Source organism: Suncus etruscus, chromosome 10 (genome assembly GCF_024139225.1).
Source record: "Suncus etruscus isolate mSunEtr1 chromosome 10, mSunEtr1.pri.cur, whole genome shotgun sequence".
NCBI classification, from domain to species: domain Eukaryota; kingdom Metazoa; phylum Chordata; class Mammalia; order Eulipotyphla; family Soricidae; genus Suncus; species Suncus etruscus.
The window spans coordinates 82,780,286-82,803,758 of NC_064857.1; the positions used below are offsets into that span (position 1 = coordinate 82,780,286).

Below are 23,473 nucleotides of genomic sequence, written 5' to 3' on the forward strand. Positions count from 1 at the left end.
TCCATCCTCAGCATTATCATATTTTCCGGTGTATAAGACGACCCCTAATTTTACAGTTAAAGCATAGGTTTAGGGGCCCTGAGAGATAGCACAGCAGCGTTTGCCTTGCAAGCAGCCGATCCAGGACCAAAGGTGGTTGGTTCGAATCCCGGTGTCCCATATGGTCCCCCACTCCCCGTGCCTGCCAGGAGCTATTTCTGAGCAGCCAGCCAGGAGTAACCCCTGAGCAACGCCGGGTGTGGCCCAAAAACAAAAAAAAAAAAAACAACAACAACAAAAAAAAAAAAAGCATAGGGTTAGGCCTATATTTGCTGTATAAGACAGAACGTTCCCGTGCTGCAACTGTATGTACCACAGTGAGCCAATCAAAACAAGCAAAGGTTCAAAGGTTATACTGTAATAGACTTCCTCTCTGATGCTGGCCAATATAAGCAGGCTTTTTACAGTATAAATTTGGGTCCAGAACATTATCTAATTGGCATGCATAAAAAGCCTGCTTGGATTGGCTGAGTCAGAGAGGCCTTGCAGTGATTGGTGCAGGATCGAGTTGGAAAATTCGTTTTGTGGCAATATCCAGACGATTTTCGTTTAGTGGCATATCGAAACATTTTTCGGAATATACTCGGCATATAAGACGACCCCCGATTTTCGGTTGACTTTTTTTCGTTTCAAAAGTCGTCTTATATGCAGGAAAATATGGTAAATGGTCTCACAAGCACTGACAGGAATAGTCCCTGAGCACAGAGCCAGGACAAAACCTGAGTTTAGTTGGGTATGGCCCCAAAAAGAAAAAGGGGGAGTTGGTGGAGAGATGGAAGGTGTGAGTGAGATTTAACTTCCTCTCTGTGGCCATGCTCGTCCTCAGACCTGCATACTGATGGGCTCAGGTAGTCTCAGCAGCAGAGTGTCACATTGCCTGTCCTACCATGTCTCTGTGCTTTCCAGTCCAGGGCAGATTCTCAGGACAGGAATTTGAGCAATGTTGATGAATTGTGAAATATCATACTAAGGAAATGAGGAATTGGAGAAATGAAGGTGGGAACGCAGTTATGTGACATCATCAGCCTCGTTGGTATTGAATCAGCAGGTTCCATGAGCCCATGGGTAGCTGGCAGGTTTGAGACTGTAGTCAGCAAGACTGGTGTGACAGGTAGGCAAAGTGGCTGCTTGGGGACTGTCCCCATGTCCCCAGCTTCCAAATTGCCCTGAAGGAGCAGGCTCTGCCCTGATGACAGGCCCAGTCCTCTTGTCATCTGGGACTTAGCCTGGCACCGAGCCTTCTGTGTGGGTCAGTGTCCTGCATTTCCTGTGCAAGCTTAGCTTTGGGGAGGCCATCCTTGCCTCCCTGGCTCTGTACTCAGCGGGGGATCACTCCTGGAAGTGCTTGTGGGACCATGTAACTGTCATATAACTCATGTAACTGTCTCTCTGATCCCTTCCCAGAGCAGCTTTTTTAGTGATTCTGAACCATTGTGGACACATAACAGTGAACAAGACCAGAGGAAGCATATCCCCTCAGGGCCCCAGTGGCAGGAAGCCAGGCCTGGGGCAGGAGATTAGATGGAAAGTTAGTTTTCATCATGAAGTGGGTGACACTGTGGGAAGGGCTCCTTGCTTTTATCTGTTCCTAGGGTGTATCCTACTGAGAGCACCCCTCCCTTCAACCTACCATCCCAGACCTGCTCCCCAAAACAAACTGAGAGGGGAGAAGTTGCCAGGGGCCAGTCTTGTCAGTGGGCAGTTTTACAGAGCCAGGAGGGACCCAGAGGAGTTGGCCATGGTCCTTAGGGACAGTGAAAGGACAGAACAAACTGTGCCCAGACCCAGGGGATGCTAGGGCAACCCTACCACAGTCTCAACCAGTTGGGTTACACAGAGAAGCATAGGCAGACCTCCATGGTAGACAAGAATCAGAGAATCTTGCCTGCAGGTGGCCCCAGCCCTGGTCATTGTCACTATCCACTCTCCTTCACTCCTTCTCATTGGCACCCCCATCTAGCTCCCCTCATGCATGTCCCAGCCTCTAGGTCTCAACTTGCCAGCAGCCAGATGGATCAAGCTACCTTCACCTGTTCACAAGCAGCTGGTCTCAGGGTACTCAATGGGGAGGAGGGGGAGGCTGAGGCAAAGGAGAGGAAGGACGGTGAGGAAGAAAGAGGAAGGATAAGATTGAGGAGGAAGGAGGGAGGACAGGAAGAAGGAGAAAAAAGAGGAAAGAGGAAGAGAAGGAAGAGGGGAGAAAAGAAGTAGGAGGAGGAAGAAGGAGAAAGGGAGGAAGAGAGAGGAGGAAGATGAAAGAGAAAGGGCTTCCCCAATGTACAGCCTGTCTGGGTAACCCCAAGCCTAGGCTTCCCTGGTCCCCTAGTCCAAAACAACCTGACTCACACCCTCCTCCAGGGGGCTGTAGGGACTTCCTGGAACTTCGCCCTACCACCACCACCCAAGACCATTCCAATCTCATACACTGCCCCACATTGCCAGACCATGGACTGCATGATTAGGACGCAGATCCAAGACCCAGACCCGTGGGCCCTAGTGAGATGCCTACCCACTGTCCCAGATTGTGACATGTACTCCAGGGCCCTGTCCGTGTGCAGGTTCTGCATGATGACCAGATGTTGGTGTAGGGGGAGAAGGAACAAGGAAGGGGAAACCCTGCATGGAGCTACCTGAGGGCTCTGAGGGCCACAGCTCCGGAGCCATTGGGCTAGGCTAGTGGCTCTCAGCTGTGCCACCTGAGCCGGTATCCCTGTCCCAACCCCTCCCCTTCAAACTCCCCCTGCCCCATCTCATGACTCTCTCCTGTAAGTCTGATATTCAAACCTGAATTCCCTGTCTCTGTTCCTCCCGCGGATTGTCTCATTCAGGCTTATACATATATACTCACACACACATATACACACTAATATAAACACTCGTATATACACTCTTACACCCTAACATACTCTCACACACATATGAAACCATATATATATTTATATATACACATATGAAACCATATATACTCACATATATATATACACCTGAATACACATTTATATATATATACACTGCCACTTCCCCATGATACCACACACTCACATATGCGCATATCAAACACATTCACGTATAGTCACTAGTAACACGTACACACTGCCACCTCTCCCTGACAAACACACGTATACACATATGTGCATTCACACACCCTATAGAAGCCTGAATGATCTTCGCTTTCAGTCATCTCTAGAAACTAAACACAGGGCTGACCCTGAAGCAATGCTTAGGCACACAAGATCTGGACAGGGTCAGTCCTAGATGCAGCACAGTCTAGGCCTGGGAGTGCTGAAGACCAACAGGATCCGACAGTGCTCAGAGTGATTCAATGACAGGGATTAACCTTGAGGTCTTGGGTATGCAAAGCCTACAATGCAGCACTTTGAGCTATGTCTGAGATCCTGGAAAGGATTACTCTTTACCCACTGCCTACTCATCCTAGAGAAACTAAAACACTGAAGGCCCTTGCCTTCTCTCTGTGCTGGAGCCAAGAAGAAGGGTCATCTCCTCCACAGCCTCCCTGGCTGACGGGGATAAGGCCTGACTCCTGGCAGAAGGCAGCCTCCTGTCTTTGTGAACCCCAGGCTTTGTAAAGCTGTTCCTGACACAGACAGCATTGTGGGCACTCATCTGTCTCAGATTTCCCTTCCTGGCCACTTGGGCTTTCAGAGAGAAGGGAAGGCAACAGGCGCTGCATCTGGTGAAACTGAGCCAGGAAATGAACAGAAAATTCACCCACCAGCATGACTCCAAGAAATGGAGGAAAATTTGTTGGCTACCATCTGCCAGATCCTTCTAGGATATGGCTACAGGATGTGGCCTCCATGCCAGCAGGATGGGCCCATGGGAGTCTGAGACCATCCCACCAGTACCAGCCATGTTTGGGTCTATGGTGGTGATGAGCACACTGAATGGGGCACAGCCTGGCTCCGGGAGAAAGTGGGGCTGCTCCATGGACCATGGGGATTGCTCCAAGACCAGTGAATTCAAGCTTTGTTGAAGTGAGTTGAGGTGGGCTCATTGGATTATCTGCAATTCCATATCTATTTACTAAGAACTTCCTGTACTAGATGTTGAGGACAATGCTAGGCAAAAGGTGAACAAAGGCTGTGTCCTTAAGGGCTCACCACCCAGAGAGTTGACAGTTTTGTCCCCAGTCAGCTGGAATCTCTTTGCAGAGGTTGGGCCTGGCTATCAAGTCCTTTCCCTCTCACTGAGCTTCCAGTGACAAGACCACAAGGTCCAGTAAGCACCACACCAAGAAGGAGCACAAACATTTCCTCCTGATTTCATTCACTCGTAATGTGACTTTGTCACTGGGGATCCAATCTCAACCAATAGAATGGAGCAGAAGCAAAAGGTTTCCCAGTTCAGGTCTCAGGTGGCCTGGCTAAGGTTCTCTCTGTATCCCTCTGACTCCTATATACACACATACATGCATGGACAAATCCAAGCACTCTTGCTGGCTGCTGGGCACACAGAGAGCACAGCTGAGCGAGTCCAGTGTCCCAGCCCAGATTACATGGCCATGGGACAGATTCCAGTTGGAGCTGCAACCCCAGACATGTCTGTGAGCCCCTCTGAGCTGCCACATGGCCTGCAGGCTAGTTGGCATGTGGAAATGCATGAGCCGCTCTGCTGGGTTCTAGAGCTCAGCCTCCAGGTATGGTTACCAATTCTGCAGCAGGACTGGGCCCTAGATACTGGCCCAAGTGTAAAGCCAGCTGGCCTTCCGCAAGACAGTGGGATTGTCACTCAGAAACTTCTCCCAGCCTCCCTTGGGTCCCCATGAAGCCTAGAAAGGCTGAGAATCCTGCAATCCAGGAGTCAAACAACTGATACTCTGGTTAGTGATGGGACTTCACAGCAGGTGGCACCATGCGGGTCTCAACTCATGGTCTCCGTGTCTAACAAACTAAGTCTGAGGCCCAGAGGGACTGCTGACAAGATGCTGGGGGTTTCTGTTCCTCTCTCAGCCTGAGCATGTCCACCAGTCTGGCTTCACTGGAGGGGAATAGTGTGCTGAGATATGCGAGGTGAGTGGGGATTCTGACCAGGAGACCTGGTATGGCAAAGGGCAGGGAGAAGAGAAAGAGTGCTGCTCTGGGGGAGCTGCCTGCCTGCACAGAACAGTTCTGTGATAAAGAAGCCACACACTTCCAGACAGAGGCAGAAGCCTTGCACTCACAGCAAGCAGCTGCAGTGAGGTAGTGGTACAGGGTCTATGTAGTCTTTCTAGAAGGTTTAGGACAGCAGCAGGAGTGAATTGAGATGTGGGTGGCACTTATCAGAGCCTGCCCACATTCTGTCTATGAGTCCCCTCTAAGGCCCATAAAAGTGGAGTCCAGTGACTCTGGACTGGTTGTGGGATCAATGTGAATGGGGGATGGAACTCAATGACCACTGAGTTTCTTTTAGCAGTTAGATTCTAAAGTTCTAAAGTTCTAAATTTCATCCCAGTGCTCGCTTCAGCAGCACATATACTAAAATTGGAACGATACAGAGATTAGCATGGCCCCTGCGCAAGAATGACACGGAAATTTGTGAAGCGTTCCATATTTAAAAAAAAGTTCATCCCAAGTTGGTCTTTGCAAGGATCTGATAGCACTTAGTGCCAAGCCCCACATAAGCTAACTTTTCCATAATTCAGTCCCCACAGGCAGTTAAGAGCCTTCAGGACAGCTGTTCTTACAGAACTAGTTCTTCATACAAGGCCCTGGAACCTTCTCTGCTTGTTTCTGAGTACCTCTGAACTCCCCCTGAAGGAGGTTCTATGGTTGTCCTGGCATATGCTAGGGACATAAAGAAGCATGAAGGGGATATGGAGCTCAGCATTACTGATTGCTTGAGGGCACACTACAGAGGGTCTCTTGGAATTATCATGGAGACAAGTAGGGGAAACTGCCAGCAGAGTGGCACATTTTGCAAACCCTCTGAAAGCCCATACTGCTCCATCTGAATCTCGGTAGGAGCCTTCTACACCCATGCTGCCAGATGAGGAAGGAGGGGCAAGTAGGAGAGGACAGGGAGCATGGAGATTCAGCACCCACCTTCCCGAGGGTCAGTGGGGTGTCAGCCAGATGACAGGGAGACAGAGTAAAGGTTTCCCAGGAGTGAGCAAGCCAGTAGCAGCAGGTTAGATCAGCCCAGTCCTGAGAAAGCAGCTGGTTGGTGCAGGAGCTGATAAAGAGTTTAGGTGCCCAGCCAGGCTCCCGCTTGTGTCCCAGAAAGACTTGTATGAAATTGCCCTCTTGATGACGTTAGGTTCAAGTTTTCTTTGTTGAGTTAGCACAGTGTATTGTAAAGAATCCAACCCCAGGCCGGTGCCCTGCTGATATCCCTTTACCTGCCTTTCCTCCCGAGTCACGTGTATTTAAGTGAGAAAGTTCTAGAGGAAATTAATCTGTAAGTTGGATCTGCAAAGTATGCATCCTAAGGACAGCAGGAAGCTAAGGAGGAAGGTTGGTACTTCAAGGCAGGGCTGCCCAGGCTGCCAGCAGCCAGCCCCAGCAGTGCCTCCCTGATGCCCACTGGGCAGTGGATGTGTCTCAGAGAGAGGTCATATAACTCACAACAATGATGAGGCCCCTAGTAGTCCTCCTGGGTTTGCCTCCATGGCTCTTGATAACCTAAAGGAGCTAAAATGTCATTCCCACTCAATAATTACAGGACTATGAAGGGGACAGCTGCAATCAAGGGTGTAGGATGTAGAGCATGAAACTCTCTAGGCAAAATGAGATCATTCTTGAAAATCACAGCCTTCAAGGAAGGCAATGGATACCATGAAGGAATGAATGCAATGGCCTTTTGGAGAGGGGACGTGACAAATGCCTCTTGTTGCGCAGCCTTGGGAGGAACCCCTTTCAGCCACCCAACAGGATCAGAGCCTCATCCAAATCCAGAACATTATACTTCCGACCCATCCTGAAATGGGAAGTATTTCTCTGGTGCTTATTGCCTCCAAGAATTTCCATGATCGACATGATCTCAAGCAGTGCTGCTAATGGCAGCCACTACATGGAACAATCTTCCCACAAAATGCCCAACAGGAACAGAGCCTCATCCAAATCCAGAACATTATACTTCCGACCCATCCTGAAATGGGAAGTATTTCTCTGGTGCTTATTGCCTCCAAGAATTTCCATGATCGACATGATCTCAAGCAGTGCTGCTAATGGCAGCCACTACATGGAACAATCTTCCCACAAAATGCTCATGTATAAATGACTGAGAAAAGCAGCTATGGTTCAGAGACCCCATAGGATACATCTCTGATGTGAGAAATGGATGAACTTGAGGTGACTTGAGAAATCAGAAAGGAAGTGGAGGTCAGTTCCTGGATGGTTCCATTCATGTAGAGAAAGTGAGAAACCAAAGCCAGCAGATGGCCAAAATGAAAACCAAAAACCACTACCACCAACAAAACTAACTTTCACTGGAGAGAAAGGGGAAGAAGTGTGGAGAAGTTAGTAGAGGACTCCTTTTAGGGATTAAATGGCTCTAAAAATTGGGTAGTGACATCAAGTATGAAGTTGAAGCCCTATAATCCCTTGATAATATAAACCCAAAATGAACCAGTGAGAAGGTAAGAGAAGAGAGTGGCCAGCCCACATTCATGGAGGGTGGAGGTACAGGTCGATAGAGTCAGTCACTCACTGCCACTCACCCAGTCATTCAGCTACAGTTGATCGCACACTAACTCAGTCACTCACCCATTGTCATTCACACACAGTCACTGTCACACACCCACAGTCACTGACCGCTCATTGGGGTTTGCCAGCTTGCTCGATTCATGCCCACAAGGGATTCTCCCCACATTCCTTTCCTGGATGCCAGGACTGGGCTTGATGGACTGTGCCGCACAAAGGGTGGAAGAAGAAATTGGCTAGTGTCTGTCTCTCACAGAACAGCTTTTGCTCTTTCCCAGAGAGGTAGGCATCCCCCTGCTTAATACCTGGCTTCCAGGGCAACTAGGGTACTCAAGGCAGATACTCTATGTAGAAGCCACACCACCTGAGGATGCAGAAGCATGGCCCATCCCCCAGACACCATCATTCAAACTGTCAGATCAAGGACAGGGCTGATATAGTCAGACTCCTGAGAGACCCCACCACCACAGCCCCTTTCCTAGGCAGAAGAGAGCAGGAAAAGGGAAGCACCTGGCTCAGAGGTGTTAGTGAGAAGAGGGGTTGCAGGTGTCCAGCACTCACCCCACTTTATCCAGCCGTGCTCATCAGTGTTGACAGGCTCAAGTAAGCACAGTGAAAGGTACATCACAGGATGCTGGGTAGAGGGCAGGGCACAAAGTGGTTTCTGATAGCCAAAAGAAATGTGAATACAGTGTGGATGCTGGATAGGAAAAGCCATCTCATGTAGGACAACTCCTTTTTGAGTTATATCAAAGGGCCAGAAAAAGCTGCCAGTAGCCCCAATGCCTTGAGGTGCAAGTCTGGGGGCCTGAGAGAGGTCCACTCCATGCTCATCTTGAGATTGAATGATGGGCCGGTTCTGGACTGTTCCTGCATCCAACTTTGGGGGCTCCAATGAAAACTCCTTACCTCCCAAACAGGGGCTTAAACCTGCTACCTCTGTCATGCTGTTTCCCATAAATGTTTATGTGTCTGTCCTCGGGGGCTTTATTAGGAGTATTTGGATTTGTCAGTAATGGATCATTCATCAGCCTTGTTGAGGGATTCATAGAAGTCACCTTCCCCCAGGACAGAAGCTTACCCACATAAGTAAGTGATATCATTTTGCAAGAACCCTCTTGCAAGTGCTCCACAGGCTATCCCAGCAAGAAGTGAACCCAGTTGGTCTCCCCTGCTCCCTGTGGCCAGAAGTACTGAGTCATGCATGATACAGCCTCCATCTCCTTGCTATCATGTGGGTTGGTCCTGAGCCAGAATTCATCTCCCCCTTCTTTTTAATATGCTGCAGACTTGGAGCCAGTCAGTACAAACTCTTTGTCAAGGAGAGCAAGAAAAGAGGACTAAGAAGGAAACCCCTAAGCCCACAGATGGCTCATGCTGGGCATCACTTTTCTTGGACCCTCTGCTTTCTTTTTGTTTTTATTGGGTGGGGGTGGGTATCCCTGGTGGTGCTCAGGGGTTACTCTTGGCTCTGCACTCAGAAATCACTCCTGGCAGGCTCCGGAGATCATATGAGATACCAGAGATCGAACATAGGTCAGCTGCATGCAAGGCAGATGCCTTACCCACTGTGCTATTGTTCTGGTCCCATGATCCTCTACTTTCTTACATGGTTGTGTGACCACCCTCAGAGGGACATTCTCTTGTCACTTCAATCACAGACACGCACCCACAGCACAAATATATACATGCACTTCATATTTGCACTCTCCACATGATTACACCATGCACATGCTACACCACATGCACGTATACTCATCACACATATGCACACCTCATGTACATGCAGTGCATGTACAACACACGTAATACCATACAATGCATATTACATGCACGCATACACTGTGCTCCAGTGCAACACATATGTGTTCACCCATACATGTGCACACGCATTTGTGTATACGAACCATATACCCATTGCCACACCTATATCCACACCTCACTACATACCACACAACACACCTCAGCCTTCTCAGGGTAACCCCTCACACTGGGAAATGGCATTTTCTTTCATTTATCATCAAAGTATCATCTGCCCAAAGAGTCTTCTTGGTCTGACCAGGATTTGGGGAGCAGGCCCCCAGTCACCTATATCCCTCTTATGCCCATCCTTACCTGAGACATAACCCCCATGAATGAAAATAAGCCAGGCTCAGCAATCCCAGAAATCCTGAGGACAGCTTTCTCATCACTGGCCACTGCCTTCCAGTACCTTCCAGGTGGCCCAATTATGAAGACAGTGCGGGTGTCCCGTCACCTCATATCACATCCTACAGATCCCACCAGGCCTTTCAGGAACAAATGGTTCTACAGGACGAAATAGCTTCAATGTTACCCAGGAATCCAGGACCCAATGCATATAGGATGTAGGTGGCTGGAAGATGTCAAGTCTATAAGGCAGTGAGTAGAGGATTTTCCAAGGAAGTAGCAATAAATTTCTGGAACATTCTGGGGCAGAAACCCCAGAACCACTTGGCTGAGGTACCTTATTTTACAGTTCCCTCCTTGAACCTCTTTCTAAAGACCCACTGAACCAGCCACTTGCCTCCCTCATCTCCTGTGCTGCATGTGTCAAATATGTGTGTATCGGAAGCAAGGAAGGGGGTTCATCTAGGTGAGAAACAGCCAAAAGGTTGGTCAGGTACCCCATCCCAGTCTGAGTTTTGGCATGTTTTTGCAGCCCTATAGGTGTAAGTAGAATCCTGAGGTGGGGACTTGGAGCCTCTGGCCCTTGGACTCAGATTCCACTGGAAGTTGCCTGAGGTGTCTACTGTTGAGTTCAGCTGCTCAGTTCTGGCTCTCAGCTATTCTCTCACTGTTTCATCTCCACATCTACAGTTGATGGAAGCACAGAGTGGCTGTGTTTGTGTGGCCTTTGGTACCTTTGGTGCCTGAGTGTGGACACAACTCTTTCCTCCAAGTCATGGATACCAGTACAGACACTCTACTTCCAAAGCTAAGCACTTCTTGCCTGCTGCTTCACCACCCAGGAGAAAAAGCACACTGGTTTCCTAACCCAGGGTGGCTAGAATCATGTCAGGGCATTGGTGTGGTCTCCACCCTCCACACCTATGGGACTCTAGAGATAGAGCCAAGTTTTGCCTTTCTTCACCCAGCCTCAGAACAACATTGAAGTTGGAAAACGTCCAGCCATTAAGAAGAGTGTCTGGGGCCGGCGAGGTGGCACTAGAGGTAAGGTGTCTGCCTTGCAAGCGCTAGCCAAGGAAGGACCGAGGTTCGATCCCCCGGTGTCCCATATGGTCCCCCAAGCCAGGGGCAATTTCTGAGCACTTAGCCAGGAGTAACCCCTGAGCATCAAAAGGGTGTGGCCCAAAAAAAAAGAAAAAAGAAAAAAGAAAAGTGTCTGCTGAACTCACCAAGCCTGTGCCCCATGCTAACAAGGCACACCAGGACATGATACCAGGACACCATCCCCACTGGGCAGGTGTGAAGAGTGAATGCCATATTGGTAAGGTACCTGATCAGAGCCAACCCCTAGCAGTGCCCAGTGATGTCAGAGTCCTCCACCTTGGCTATCAGTTCCTCTCTACCTTCCAAATCCTGCTCATTGGACTGATGTTCTAGAAATCTCAATCCAGGGGGCCACCCACATCATGTCTGTAGTGAAGTGAGAAGAAAGAATAAGGTAATGGTCATAAGGAAAATAAAATATTAACGGAGCTTCTGAGAGATTCAGACCATGGACTTTCTAAAGAAAGAGAAGATAATCTCATTTAATTGACAGGGAATAATTCTACCTTGGCATATGCTTGGTTTGAAATGAGTCTGCAGTCATCACCTGCCAAATGATGGTGGGTGGGTGGGTGTATGACGAATGAATGGATGGATGGATGTTTCGATGGATAGATAGATGGATAGATTAAAGGATAAGTGGATAGATATGGGTGGATAGATGTTGGATGGATGGAAGGATGGATGAATGGGTGGGTAGGTGGATGCGATGGATGGATGGACAGATTGTAGATGCTTGGATGAATCTAGAGTCAAGACAAGAAACACACAAAAAAAATAAACTTAGATTCTCTAGTTCTGACTCCAATACCTATTGGTCTCAGAAGAAAATTGATATCAACCCCTCTGATCCATTGCTGCCTTTCACACCATAGTGACTCTCTGTCCTATTTTCCTCCTAGTGGGAGTCTGTGCCTCCATGTAAGATGACCACATTTATGGCAGTGCTTGGTAGATCATTGGATTGTACCTGTCAGAGGAAATGGTGTCATTGATGACAATGTGGAAGAGTAGCCAGGGATGTCTGTCTATAGATGCTTCCGGAATGAGAAATTCTTTCATTCACCTGCTTTACCAACATGGACTCTGGGGCACTCCAGTTAAGGACCCATCCTGGCACTACAGGCAGGCACCGCACAATATTCTTTTGTCACTTCTTACCCTGATCAAGGCCTTTTCTGCCAAGAATCATGAGGCTGCAAGAGATTCCTGGTGCCCAGATGTTCTGGAAGTTCATTTCCATGGACACAGGATCCCTGAAACTAGAGCTGCAGAGCCAAGCTGGCAGGCCACACCATGAGGTCATCTGGCCCATCCACTCGTTTTATGCTGATAATATTACAGCCTTTTTGGCACATGTTAATAAAAGCAAATCTTCTAATCTCAGAAAACTCACTGGGCTCAGCTAAAACACCACTTACAGAAAGGGGTGGGGGCTGGGGATCACTTTTCCAAGAGAAAAGCAAACACTGATTTATTAATTGTCTCCAGGGGTCCTGCCAAAACTGTGGAGTGAAGCAAGAGTCTGGGGTGTGGAGAGAGCATGGAGGGGGTGGGGTGCTCAGTTCACATTCCAGGAGGTGAGAGCTGACACTTTCAAGGTGACTGTGGGGTTCGTATTTAGATTTTCTCTCTCTCTGCATTTTTTAAGATGTCTTATTCCTCCTCCCCCTATCAGCATCCCTGGGAACCCTTTCCTCTTCAGGATCTCTCTCTGTCCACAAAAATGTACACACACACACACACACACACAACCACACACTGACAAATACATGCTCACACATGCGCATTCTCACACTCAATCATATACCCACAAACACTCATACTCACATTCAAATATACAAATACACAAACACCCATATTCAGACACACTCACACATATTCACTCATGCCCACACTCACACACCCAATAACGCTCACAAACACACACCTGCAAACACTCAAACACATGCATACTGACACACTCACAAACACACACCAACAGATGCAACACTCATACAGTACTTTTAGTGCTGAGTCCTCCAAAGGAGGTAATCTCTTCCCTCTTGGCACATGTTTGAGCATGTGGCCCTGTCTTCCATTACCAAGTGGTCACTGAATGTAACTCGAGGAGTGGACCCCAGTGAAGTAAGTGGGGTCCCAGGGCCCCAAGCCACCATTGGTCAGATCATCTCCCACTGGGATCTCAGGAGGTTTGGTAGCAAGAGGTGAAAGAGTGCCCTGGGGCCACTCAGGAAACCTTTGAGAGGAGGAAGTGAGGCCACTCTGGGGGTTGGGGGTTGTGCTGAGGCACAGATTTGTCACCTGAAAGCTTGAAGTTGCTGCTGGAGGGGGGCTGGGGAGGCATCTTCTCCTCAGTGGGAAGGCAGGCAGAGCCTTGGCACCCAAGTTCCCCTGGGCAACTGAGCTGCCTCCCTGAGCAGGGGTTAAAGAGGTCACCCAGACAGGAGGTCTGAGAGGAGGTCTGTGGGCTAGGCTGTGCTGAGTGGTGATGGAGAGGTTGTGGGGAAAGGGCAAGGGAAAAATTCAAGGAGAGGACAGAGAGTCCAGGAGGTGTTTCAAGAAAAGTGGCTTTGGGACTGGAGCAATAGCACAGCAGGTAGGGAACTTGCCTTGCATGTGACCAACCTGGGTTTGATCCCCAGCATCCCATGTGATCCTCTGAACACCACCAGGAATAATTCCTGAAGGCAATGCTCCCCCTGAGCAGCATTTGGTGTGGCCCCCAAAAAAATGAATAAGAAAAGTAGCTCCAATGGCTCTGGCGTGGCAGAACCCAGAAGAAGAGCAACCCTGCAAAAACACCAAGTGAGGGAGGCCCTGGCAACCCGGTCTTTTGGAGATGATGTCCATTTACAAGGGCCTGGTCATTCTGATGATGACCAGTGTGAGATTCCTAATGGAGGGTGGGTTCCTGGGCGGGAGGGACAGAGTTGGAAGAGGGACTGAACAGCTGTGAATGTCTCAGACTTGCCCTGGCTGGAATCTTTCTTTTACACCCTGTTTGTTTCTGCTGGAACTTTAAGATAAGACTTGAAGCTGCCTCTTTTAGAGGATTCACCCCTGCCCAGACACCCACAGCCCATTTTGCTAACCTGCTTAAATGTCCACTGCCATAGAAGCCAAGCTCAAAATTCAGACACTCTTTAGGAAATAGAGAAGGCTTAAGGATGCAGTGAAGGATTCAGCGAGGTGGACACCAAAGGTCGTGGTTCATGGCTCAAAGATTGACACTGGTCAGCCTCATGGCTTAACTGAACCAATGTGATCCAGTCTAGTTGTTTTTTATAAATATTTGTATGCAAATGTCTACCTTTTTCTTCATCACCCCTCCTATGAATGAGGAGCACACCCAGCCACTCAGTGAGAGTCATATTCAGTCAGCTACCCCATGAGTGACTTAAATCAATCTTTGCCTCATGTTCACAAGGTATTTGGGGGAGAGGAAAATCTGGGTCAAGCCTTTGGAAAAGTTGATCTGATCTGTCTCGGATGCTGACTCTGTCCACCTTCCCCATATTGCCCAGACATGGCCAGTCTCCTTCCTGGTATCTCTCACCTGGTTTGAATCTATCAGACCCTGCCTGCTCGTCCCTCAGATGACCCTGCCTTTGACTTAACAAGATCAGAGGAAGAAGGGCCCTAAATCTCAGTAGCTGGGAAACACATGAAGCTCCAAGTCTGGGGACCATGACAGCAGAGAAACCTCGGACTCTGTCTACCCTCTCTGAGAGAAACCGGAGCCTACCTGGAATCTCCTGAATCTCTTCCTCTCCCTGCACACAGGGCAAGTCATAACTTGCTGTCTGCCAGGGTGGGAAAGAAAGCTGGATAAGCAATTGTCCTGAATGCACGAGTATTTTAACAGCATCAGCAGGTAGCAGAGACCCAAGAGCTTCTCCAGAAGCTCCTAAAGGTCTTCGAATAGGGGGAGGATGGGGCCAGAGCCATAGCACAGTGGTAAGGCATTTGCCTTGCACACAGTTGACTGAGGACAGACCTGGGTTTGATCCCCGACATCCTATATGGTCCCCTTAGTCAGGAGCTATTTCTGAGTGCAAAGCCAGGAGTAACCCCTGAGCCTCACCGGGTGTGCCCCCCACAAATAGAATAGGAGGAGGAATAAGAGTGCCAAAGTATCACCCTATCCCCTGCCTTGCCCAGAGCGTGCTCAAAGGGATGTGTCTTCTTGAGCCACGTGACCTTCAGCAGTCCCAGCCTCAGTCTTTTCATCTGTCGTGTGGTCAGAGAGCAGAAAAACCACACAGTGTGTGCAGGAAATATGAGGCTCCTTCCATTGCTTCTGATCTGGCACTGCAGCTCGCTCCCCTTGTAAGAAACCATAAGGGAGCTCGAAGTCTGACTTAGAACCAGCAGAGCAAAGAACTTGGATGCTGTTGCATCAGACACAACAACCACTTTTCTTTTCCTTTCCTTGTTTACTTTTTTAATTTTTGCTTTTGGGGCCACATCCAGTGATACTCGGGAATTAGTCCTGGCTCTACACTCTGGAATTACTCCTGGTAGGTGTAGAAGGGACCATTTGGGACTCCAGGGATCAAACCCAAGTTGGCCATGTCCAGGGCTATCTTCCATGGGCCTCACCTCTTACCTAAAGCGAGTCATCAGTCGCTAAGACTCACTTCCCTCATTCCAAAGGCCCCTTGCCCCCACATCAGTGCTACCTCGCCACCGCCCACTAAATGTCCCCTACAGATCTTCCTCTCGAAGTCCTGATCATGCCACATCCTTGGCCCTAAAGTGATGGTCCTGAGCAGTTAGCAACCCACCTCAAAGAGCCAGACATTCAGGGCCTCACACGGCTCCCTCTCCCCACAGTGCTCTCAACCTCTGTCGTTCTTCAAAACCCCAAATAGCAGCCCTCCTCAGAAAGTATATCTCCCGACTGCCAGCTAAACATCTGTCTTGACTAAATTCTGCTGTCCTGGTCACTTGCCCACTCTGCTTCATCCCATAACACTCACTCCAGCTGCTCCCCACTGCAGAGCTGAAGGAAGTTCCAGTCCCCTGGGCTCCTCAAACACCTCTAGGCAAAGCTGTATGCATCCACAGTACAGCTACCACTCTGCTGCAGTGTCTGTTCCCAGCTTAGATCTCAAGAGGGTCACTCCCCATAAATTGGGGGATCCTGCAATACTGGAGTTAGAACCACATGCAAAACACATGCCCCTGCCTTTGGAGCCTCCATGTTGCTGCCTGATATTTGCCTGCCTCTTCGCCTCCCTGCAAGTTCCATACTTGGGCTGTGCCCCATGCAGAGAGGGAAGGTGTAGGGAGGGGTGAGAGGGAAGAGGAGGAGGAATGGGGAGGAGGGAGTGATGATCTCCTCTCTCAGTCCCATATTTCCATGACAGATTTATGAAGGAAGATCCTTTGCATGAATGGCTGTTTACTCACGATGTAATTGAGCGTGTCCTTTTTAGTCCTTCCTAAGATCTTTCATAAAAGTATCTTCACGGCTTGAAATCATCTGTTAGGGCTGAGGAGTCAGCTCAAAGAGCTGGAGCACATGCTTTGCACTGCTGGAAGCTGGAGTTCGATCCCTGACACAGCATAATTCCCAGTAACACTGAGTGCACCACAAGCACAGGGCTGAGATTCAATCCTGAGCACTGTTGGGTGTAGCCCCAAAATAAAACAAAGAAAACCCCTCCCTGGTCACACCCATGCTGACTCCTTCAGTAGGATCAGCGACTGGCATTTTGCCTCTTTTTTCCTCAAGACCAGCTCATAAAAGATTATTCTGCCCTCCTTTTTGGGGTGCTTAGAAGTTTGAAGAAGCATGCAGAGCTAGGGATTAAGTTCAGGGCTCCCACACTAACCTTGGAGCCATCTCCCTGGTCCCAATACCCCACTCTCGAAGAAGCTGTATCATCTGTATCCTGCATGTTTATTTATGTCCCTCATCTTTCCCTGCCAGCACCAAAGCTCAGTACCAAGTAGGCAGGAGGGTGGCTGAAGCCAAGATTGTGTCCACAGTGGGTGGTCGTAGGCCTGCTCCTTTGCTACTGAGCCTCAGTTTCCCTGTCTATAGAGTGGGCCCACCCTTGCTTCACAGATCTGGCTGGCAGTGACAGAAAAGCCAAGAATGCCATCTCATTTGCAACGAATTGCAACGAATGAGTGTGGACAGGAAGGATGAGCTCTCAGTTTGCTCTCTCAGAGTCAAGAACCTGACAGACAGCAAGGGCCAGAGCCATACATAGCACAATGAGTAGGGTATTTGCCTTGCACATGGGTGACATGGGTTCAATCCCCAGCATCCTATATGCTATATGCATCCTATATGGTCCTCCTAGCCTGCCAGGAGTGATTTCTAAGCATAGGACCTGAATGTTGCTGTGTGTGGCTCAAAGATAGCACAGTGGTAGGGCATTTGCCTTGCACACAGCCAATTCAGGAAGAATAGTGGTTCAAATTCTGGCATCCCATATGGTCCCCCATGCCTGCCAGGAGCAGTTTCTGAGCACAGAGCCAGGAATAACTCCTGAGTGCTACTGGGTGTGACCCAAAAACCAAAAACCAAAAAAAAAAAAAAATCAAAGAAAAAAAAAACCCTAATAGCTGGCACAGAATGGAACCTGCTGCCCCTCAGCTTCTCAGATGCCAATGAGAAGCCCCTACCCACGTTCCATGCTCCCTCTTCAACCTCCTCTAACACTCCTCCAGCCCTCCAGGATTTGGTGAGTCCAAATCCCACTGAGGCAGGATCAGGGAAGAAGCCTGCTTTGACATTTTCGTGCTACTGAACCCACAGCCTCCACACAGTAGATGATCAATACCAGGCTATGCCATGAGCTGAGTCCCCAGTTACCAGGATACCTACAGATACTTTATTTCAGTTTAAATCCCAAATGGACAATACCACAGCTCCCACTCCCGAGGCGACATTGGGACTTTGTAGGAACAGTAGTAGCCCCAGTGCACTTGTGGGTGCCTTCGACACCTAGGAGAAGATTTGAATCTCAAGTGGTGCTGAATCTTTTTTCTCAAGAGAGAGTGGAAGGCCGCATGAGTTTGGCAACCTCAGTTCTACTTCATAGCCCATTTTGCTTCTTGGGGGGTTGAAAATTGATTTGTGCTCAATATTCATATTAAACAGCTGTGGCAGGGACACAGCTCCATGGTAGAGCATTTACCCGACATGTCAGAGATTCCAGGCCAAATCCCTGGCACCATCTAGGTTTCCTGAGTACTAAGTCAGGAGTAGCCCTGAGTACTAATACAAACTAATGATAATAAAATAAATAAATAAAAGGCAAGAGTCAGCATACAAATGTAGAACTCCCCCAGGCGCGAAAGTCCTTTGGCAACTAATAATGCAATGAAATGCTGCCGTGAATCAATACGGCAATCAATACTCACAAGGCACTAAAGAAACAGAACTCAGGACAGGCTTGTCTCTATGTTTTAGGCTTGTTTTGGCTCTCGTGCCACATTAGGGGGTGTTCAAGGGCTACTCCTGGCAGTGCTCAAGGGACCATGTGGTGCCAGGGAACAAGTTCCAGGCTCCTGAGACAAGTTCAGCCCATGCAGGGAACTCTGCAGCCTGGAATGGATCATCCTTGATGAAGGTAAAAGAGCAACTATCCTTCTCACATGCAGGTGAGGCTGGTGGGTGCAGAGAGGAATACAACCAGCATGGATCCTGGAAGTTCTATGGGCAAGGAAAAAGGTTAATGGAAGACCATTGGGAGGGAATGATTGGGCCCACCATGTCACCAATAGAGTCAGACAAATGCAGAGTCAGCAGGAGTTTATATAAAGTCCCCAGCAGAAATTCATGTTCTTCTCTCTGCCCCTCACTTGTGTCATAAGAGCCTGAAGGGGTCCTGGCTGGGACCCAGAAACCTGCAGGGCCTTATTAGAAAAAAGTCAGGGCCAGAGGAAGAGCACTGAGGGAGGGAAACTAGGCACTTGGGGACCAGTCCAGGGACTTACTCTCGATCAAATGGTCCCTCTGTTCTGCACAGACAGATCTGCTGGGGCAGTGCACCTAGAAGTCCAGGGGAGGGTCCCCAAGGAACCAATTTCAGGGTGCAGAACATAAGTTCACTTCCCAATCTAGTCAGAGCACCTGTGTTTCAGTGGGTCTTGTCTATAGAGCCTCCCCATGGATAGGAAAGACATTGTTGAGGTACAGAGAAGAGAAGGGAGTGTTCTATGGCCTTTTCATTTGCCTTCAAGTTTTAGGATTCAGGGGTCTCAAACTCAATTTACCTGGGGGCCGCAGGAGGCAAAGTCGGGGTGATTCTTGAGTGCAAAGTCAGTAGTAAGCCTTGAACATTGGGGGGTGTGACCCAAACAACTAAAACAAAACAAAACAAAAAAAGATTCCTCTAGGGCAGGGCCACAAAATGTTGTATGGAGGGCTGCAAACGGCCCACGGGCCATTAATTTGAGACCCCTGTAATTTAGATCTAAAGAATGCAGGTAAAAGAGAGGTTCTGGCTTCTTCCTTCTCCTGGCCTGGGAAGGGAATTTGGATGGTGGGAATGAGCCTTCATGACATTGTGCCCAAAGGACATGGGGTCCCTACAGGCTTCAAAGCCAGAGAGAGAATAGGAAAAGGGGAGATGGCTCAAAGGCTCTGACTCCACATGGGCTCCAGAGCAGCTTAGATGTTTGTGTTTTATTGAGAAAATAAATAAATAAGTAAAAATAAAAACAAGAACAAAAACCTCACAGTAACAGAAATCAGAATAGTGGGTGAAAGTCAGGACTTTCGCAAGAGGAAACTGGACATGTGGGTGTTTCCTGCAGACCTTTCAGCTGGGAGAGACAGATGTTCTGGGCACAAAGGGTGGGCAGGGCAGCCCAGAGCGTGGTGTCCTTCCTGCCACTCCACTTCAAGTGCACACTCGAGTGTTCACGGTCCCTCCACATCTATGTCCCCACAACAAGAAATAAACAGAGTCATTCTTTCTGCAAGAAACAAAAAGCCCCCTGGCAGGTCCCCCGAGTCTCTTCACAACGTGCACTGTGCCCTAATCCCAGCGCTGTCATGTTGCTGCTGTGAAGGGTCCCTACGTGGGGAGTGGAAGAGGAGGGTCAAGGGGGCCTGAATAGCCCAGCTCCTCCTGTGGGAAGCCAAGAGCTCCGGGAGTAATTAGAAACACGAGGGGTCTGAGCTTGCCATGGGAACTGCAGGCCTGGTGCCACACAGCCCCTTTGTGCAAACCACTGCCCATCTGCTTCTGGGAAAGCAGGCAGCTGCCAGGGCTCTGGAGGGCACTGGCCTGGGGTGAGGCCCCGAGATCACGCCAGCCACTAGCCTCCAGGTCAGAGCCCCAATGTGCAGGCCACAGCTCCCAGCCCCACCTGGAGAGAAGCATTGAGAGCTCTTTCCCTGGGGCAGCCCTGTTCTGCCACCAGGCAGGACTCAACAGGATGACAGATCCCAAGTCTCCCAGCACATCCCTTACTGCTGCCACGCCACTCTCACTGATCAATGGCAAGACCTTGTGGCTACAATGGGCTCTTTCTGGGGCACATCTAGCAAGGCCATTCCAAGACACAGTGGGTGTCTGGGACTCAGGATCCCTGAACAAGAGCCCACCAGAGCACCAGCTCCTCCTGAGGTCTCACTTTCCTCATCTGCCTGGCAGGCCAGTGGCTTGTACAGGTGATGATTGGGATGAAAGGGAAATGCGGAAAAGATTGCCACTCTACAAAGCTGAGCATCTGTCCAGGAGGCCCAGAGCCGTGGGAGGGGACCAAGTGTTCTGCAGACATGGGTGTGCTGGGTGTGAGGAGAAGGCAGAGAGGATCTTCTGTCTACAGAGACTTTTGGAGCTTCAAATCCATCTTTTGTAGGCAAAACATGCATGCTTCTTGTTCAGATAAGACAGTGCCCCTCCCTGGCATGAGGGCATCTTCGGGAAGCAATGGGGTATAAAAGGAGCCGTGGATGATAAGCTTCTGGCTCCAAGGATCCAGACAGCATCAACCCTTCTCAAAGTGCCCTGCAATGTGGAGAGAAGGAAGCATGTGCCTTATCCCTCCCTGGGTGCATGATGAGAGTAAGTTTGGCAAGTGCAGCCTGGCAGAGGCAGCGGAGCTTGTGTCGTAGAGCCAGAGATCCGTCTGCCTTCTGCCTGGTCCCCCCCAGCAGTGCCCCTCAACTATCCTCTTATGCTCGCCCCTCCCAAGCCTGCCTGCCTGTTGCTGTGGTAACAGAGGTCGGTTGGTTCCACAGCTGGTGGCACTCCTCTCCTCCAAGATCCAACAAGCTAGAACGTGGGGTGAGTGGGAAGTGAACAGATGGTGCCCGTCCTCCTGGGGGTAGCAGGCAATGACCAAGATGCCCTTGATTTGGGAAAGTGTCATTTTTCTGGTTCTTCTGGGCACTGTTTTCTAGGTCTTCACAAGGCTTTCTGGCATGTGGATAGCTGCTGAGCCTGAGGGAGGAAGGAAGGGTGTGGCTGTTTTGGGAATGCACAGCAGTGAGTGTTGGGTGTCTCACAATTTAGCTCCTCCATTCTCTATGTGGCCAAAGACAGCTCAGAGCACACACTTTAAAACTGGCTGGGTGGCCATGAGTGAATAAACACACACTGAAATTTGCGGCACAGGTGGCATGAATGAGGTTACAGAGTCAACAGTAAAATGGGTTTGAATGTGAACATTCCTGCTCCAGACTCTCAGAATCCATCTGTATTCACCTCCAGGTCTTGACCTATAGTGAGCAAGGAAGGTTGTGGTCTACTGCAATAATGAGGTCCTAACCTACAGTATGGTTTGGTTGATAGAAGGATTATGTCAAAAATAAAAAGAAGAAAGAAAAGAGAAGAAAGAAAGAAAGAAAGAAAGAAAGAAAGAAAGAAAGAAAGAAAGAAAGAAAGAAAGAAAGAAAGAAAGAAAGAAAGAAAGAAAGAAAGAAAGAAAGAAAGAAAGAAAGAAAGAAAGAAAGAAAGAAAGAAAGAAAGAAAGAAAGAAAGAAAGAAAGAAAAAGGAAGAAAGAAAAAGGAAGAAAGAAAAAAGAGAAAGAGAAAAAAGAAAGAAAGAGAGAAAGAAAGAAAGAAAGAAAGAAAGAAAGAAAGAAAGAAAGAAAGAAAGAAAGAAAGAAAGAAAGAAAGAAAGAAAGAAAGAAAGAAAGAAAGAAAGAAAGAAAGAAAGAAAGATAGAAAGAAAGATAGAAAGAAAGATAGAAAGAAAGATAGAAAGAAAGAAGAAAGGATGTTATAGCAAGGCCTTGGTCTACAATAACTGCTTAGTCTATAGGAAGAGTCTCATCTACAATAAGCAATGTAGTGAGGGTTTGGTGTGCAATGATAACTTGACCTACAGTTAGGGTTTGGTCTGCAATGAGGAATTATCTAACATAAGGACTCCCATGCAACTGCAAAGACTCCATGGATTTGTTCTGAAGAATGAAACCTAGAGATCTGAATCATCTCAGGTGAGGGTTCAACTAGATCCTCCTAGAATCTTGAAAGAACCACAGGTTAATCTATGCAAAACTCTGACCACGATAACCTGACTGTTCTTAGCCCCCAAGGGAGTGGGGGAAAGAGGCATTCATGGATTTTTTCCTGCTTCTTCCATGCTAAACCTTGACCAATGGTCCTGAGGAATTAAGGGAGTATTGTGGGCATAGAGCAGAGGTAAGAAAATGGGTTTTTGGAGTCAGGAGGAGGGGAGGGAAATGATCTAACCAACAATTTTATTCTCTGCTCAGTATCCCATGATCCAAGCCAACCTTGGCTAATACCACACAGGCTAAACTTATATTTTAATAAAACTCCTTAGTGAATTTCTAATAAATTCCCCCTGCACCTGGGTAAGAATTCCTTGTCTGAGCATAAAGGCTCATGGAGGTCCAAGGATTAAAAAAAAAGGGGGGGGGCCTAAATCAATAGTTTTTCACAATCTATGCACATTAGTTAGACACCCTTTCAGTTACTGTAGAGAGAGCCCCAGAATCTGCATATTTCAGCTACCCAAAGGAAGATACTGCTAAGTAGACCACCCTTGCAGACTTGATGTGGTGCTCAACCCTGCTAAGCAATGAAATCAAGTAGATAAAATCAGGAGAGATACCTGCTCCAGATTCAGATGCAAGGGATATAGAGGACAGAACCTAAAATGCTGTGATGTTTAAAGCACTAGAGAGATTTTGAAGACTAAGAGGACTTAAACACCCTATTATTCTGACAGAGCAATAGGGTCTGCTCTTGGTTGAAGCACAAAGTCACAGGCTACTGGAAAGAAAAACCAAAACCAGTTTGGCAGAGTATGTTGCCAAAGATTATGCAAAGAACACTTGCTCCATGTAGGAAGTCCTGTAGATTTGATGCAGATTTCAGAACCTTGAGAAAGGGGCCAACTTTCATGAAAATTTACTGATTATGATTATGGTGATGATGAAAGGTCAGGATCCACTAGGCCCATCTGTCTTTCATGAACCAGCCCTCCCCTGCTCCTGGGGAGGGTCTGCATAAGGCTTTGGTTACAGTTACATGGAACAGAGAGAGGGGTACTTTTCTTCCAAGTAGGGGCCCACTTTGTTTCCAGTT

At 48.5% G+C, this 23,473-nt stretch overlaps 3 protein-coding genes and 1 non-coding gene across 4 annotated transcripts in view; 2 read left to right on the forward strand and 2 right to left on the reverse strand.

Annotated features, from left to right (window-relative positions):
• Positions 1 to 23,473, forward strand: part of ATP5F1A (ATP synthase F1 subunit alpha) — a 521,274-nt gene that overhangs the window by 248,630 nt on the left and 249,171 nt on the right. The gene's annotated exons all lie outside the window — the stretch shown is intronic.
• LOC126020102 (E3 ubiquitin-protein ligase RNF165-like) overlaps positions 1 to 23,473 on the reverse strand; it is a 205,977-nt gene that overhangs the window by 150,082 nt on the left and 32,422 nt on the right. The gene's annotated exons all lie outside the window — the stretch shown is intronic.
• The window catches only part of LOC126020087 (E3 ubiquitin-protein ligase RNF165), a 111,771-nt gene that overhangs the window by 55,836 nt on the left and 32,462 nt on the right, over positions 1 to 23,473 (reverse strand). The gene's annotated exons all lie outside the window — the stretch shown is intronic.
• Positions 5,493 to 5,596, forward strand: LOC126021630 (U6 spliceosomal RNA). The gene has a single exon (XR_007500130.1). It is a non-coding gene; the product is annotated as a U6 spliceosomal RNA (small nuclear RNA).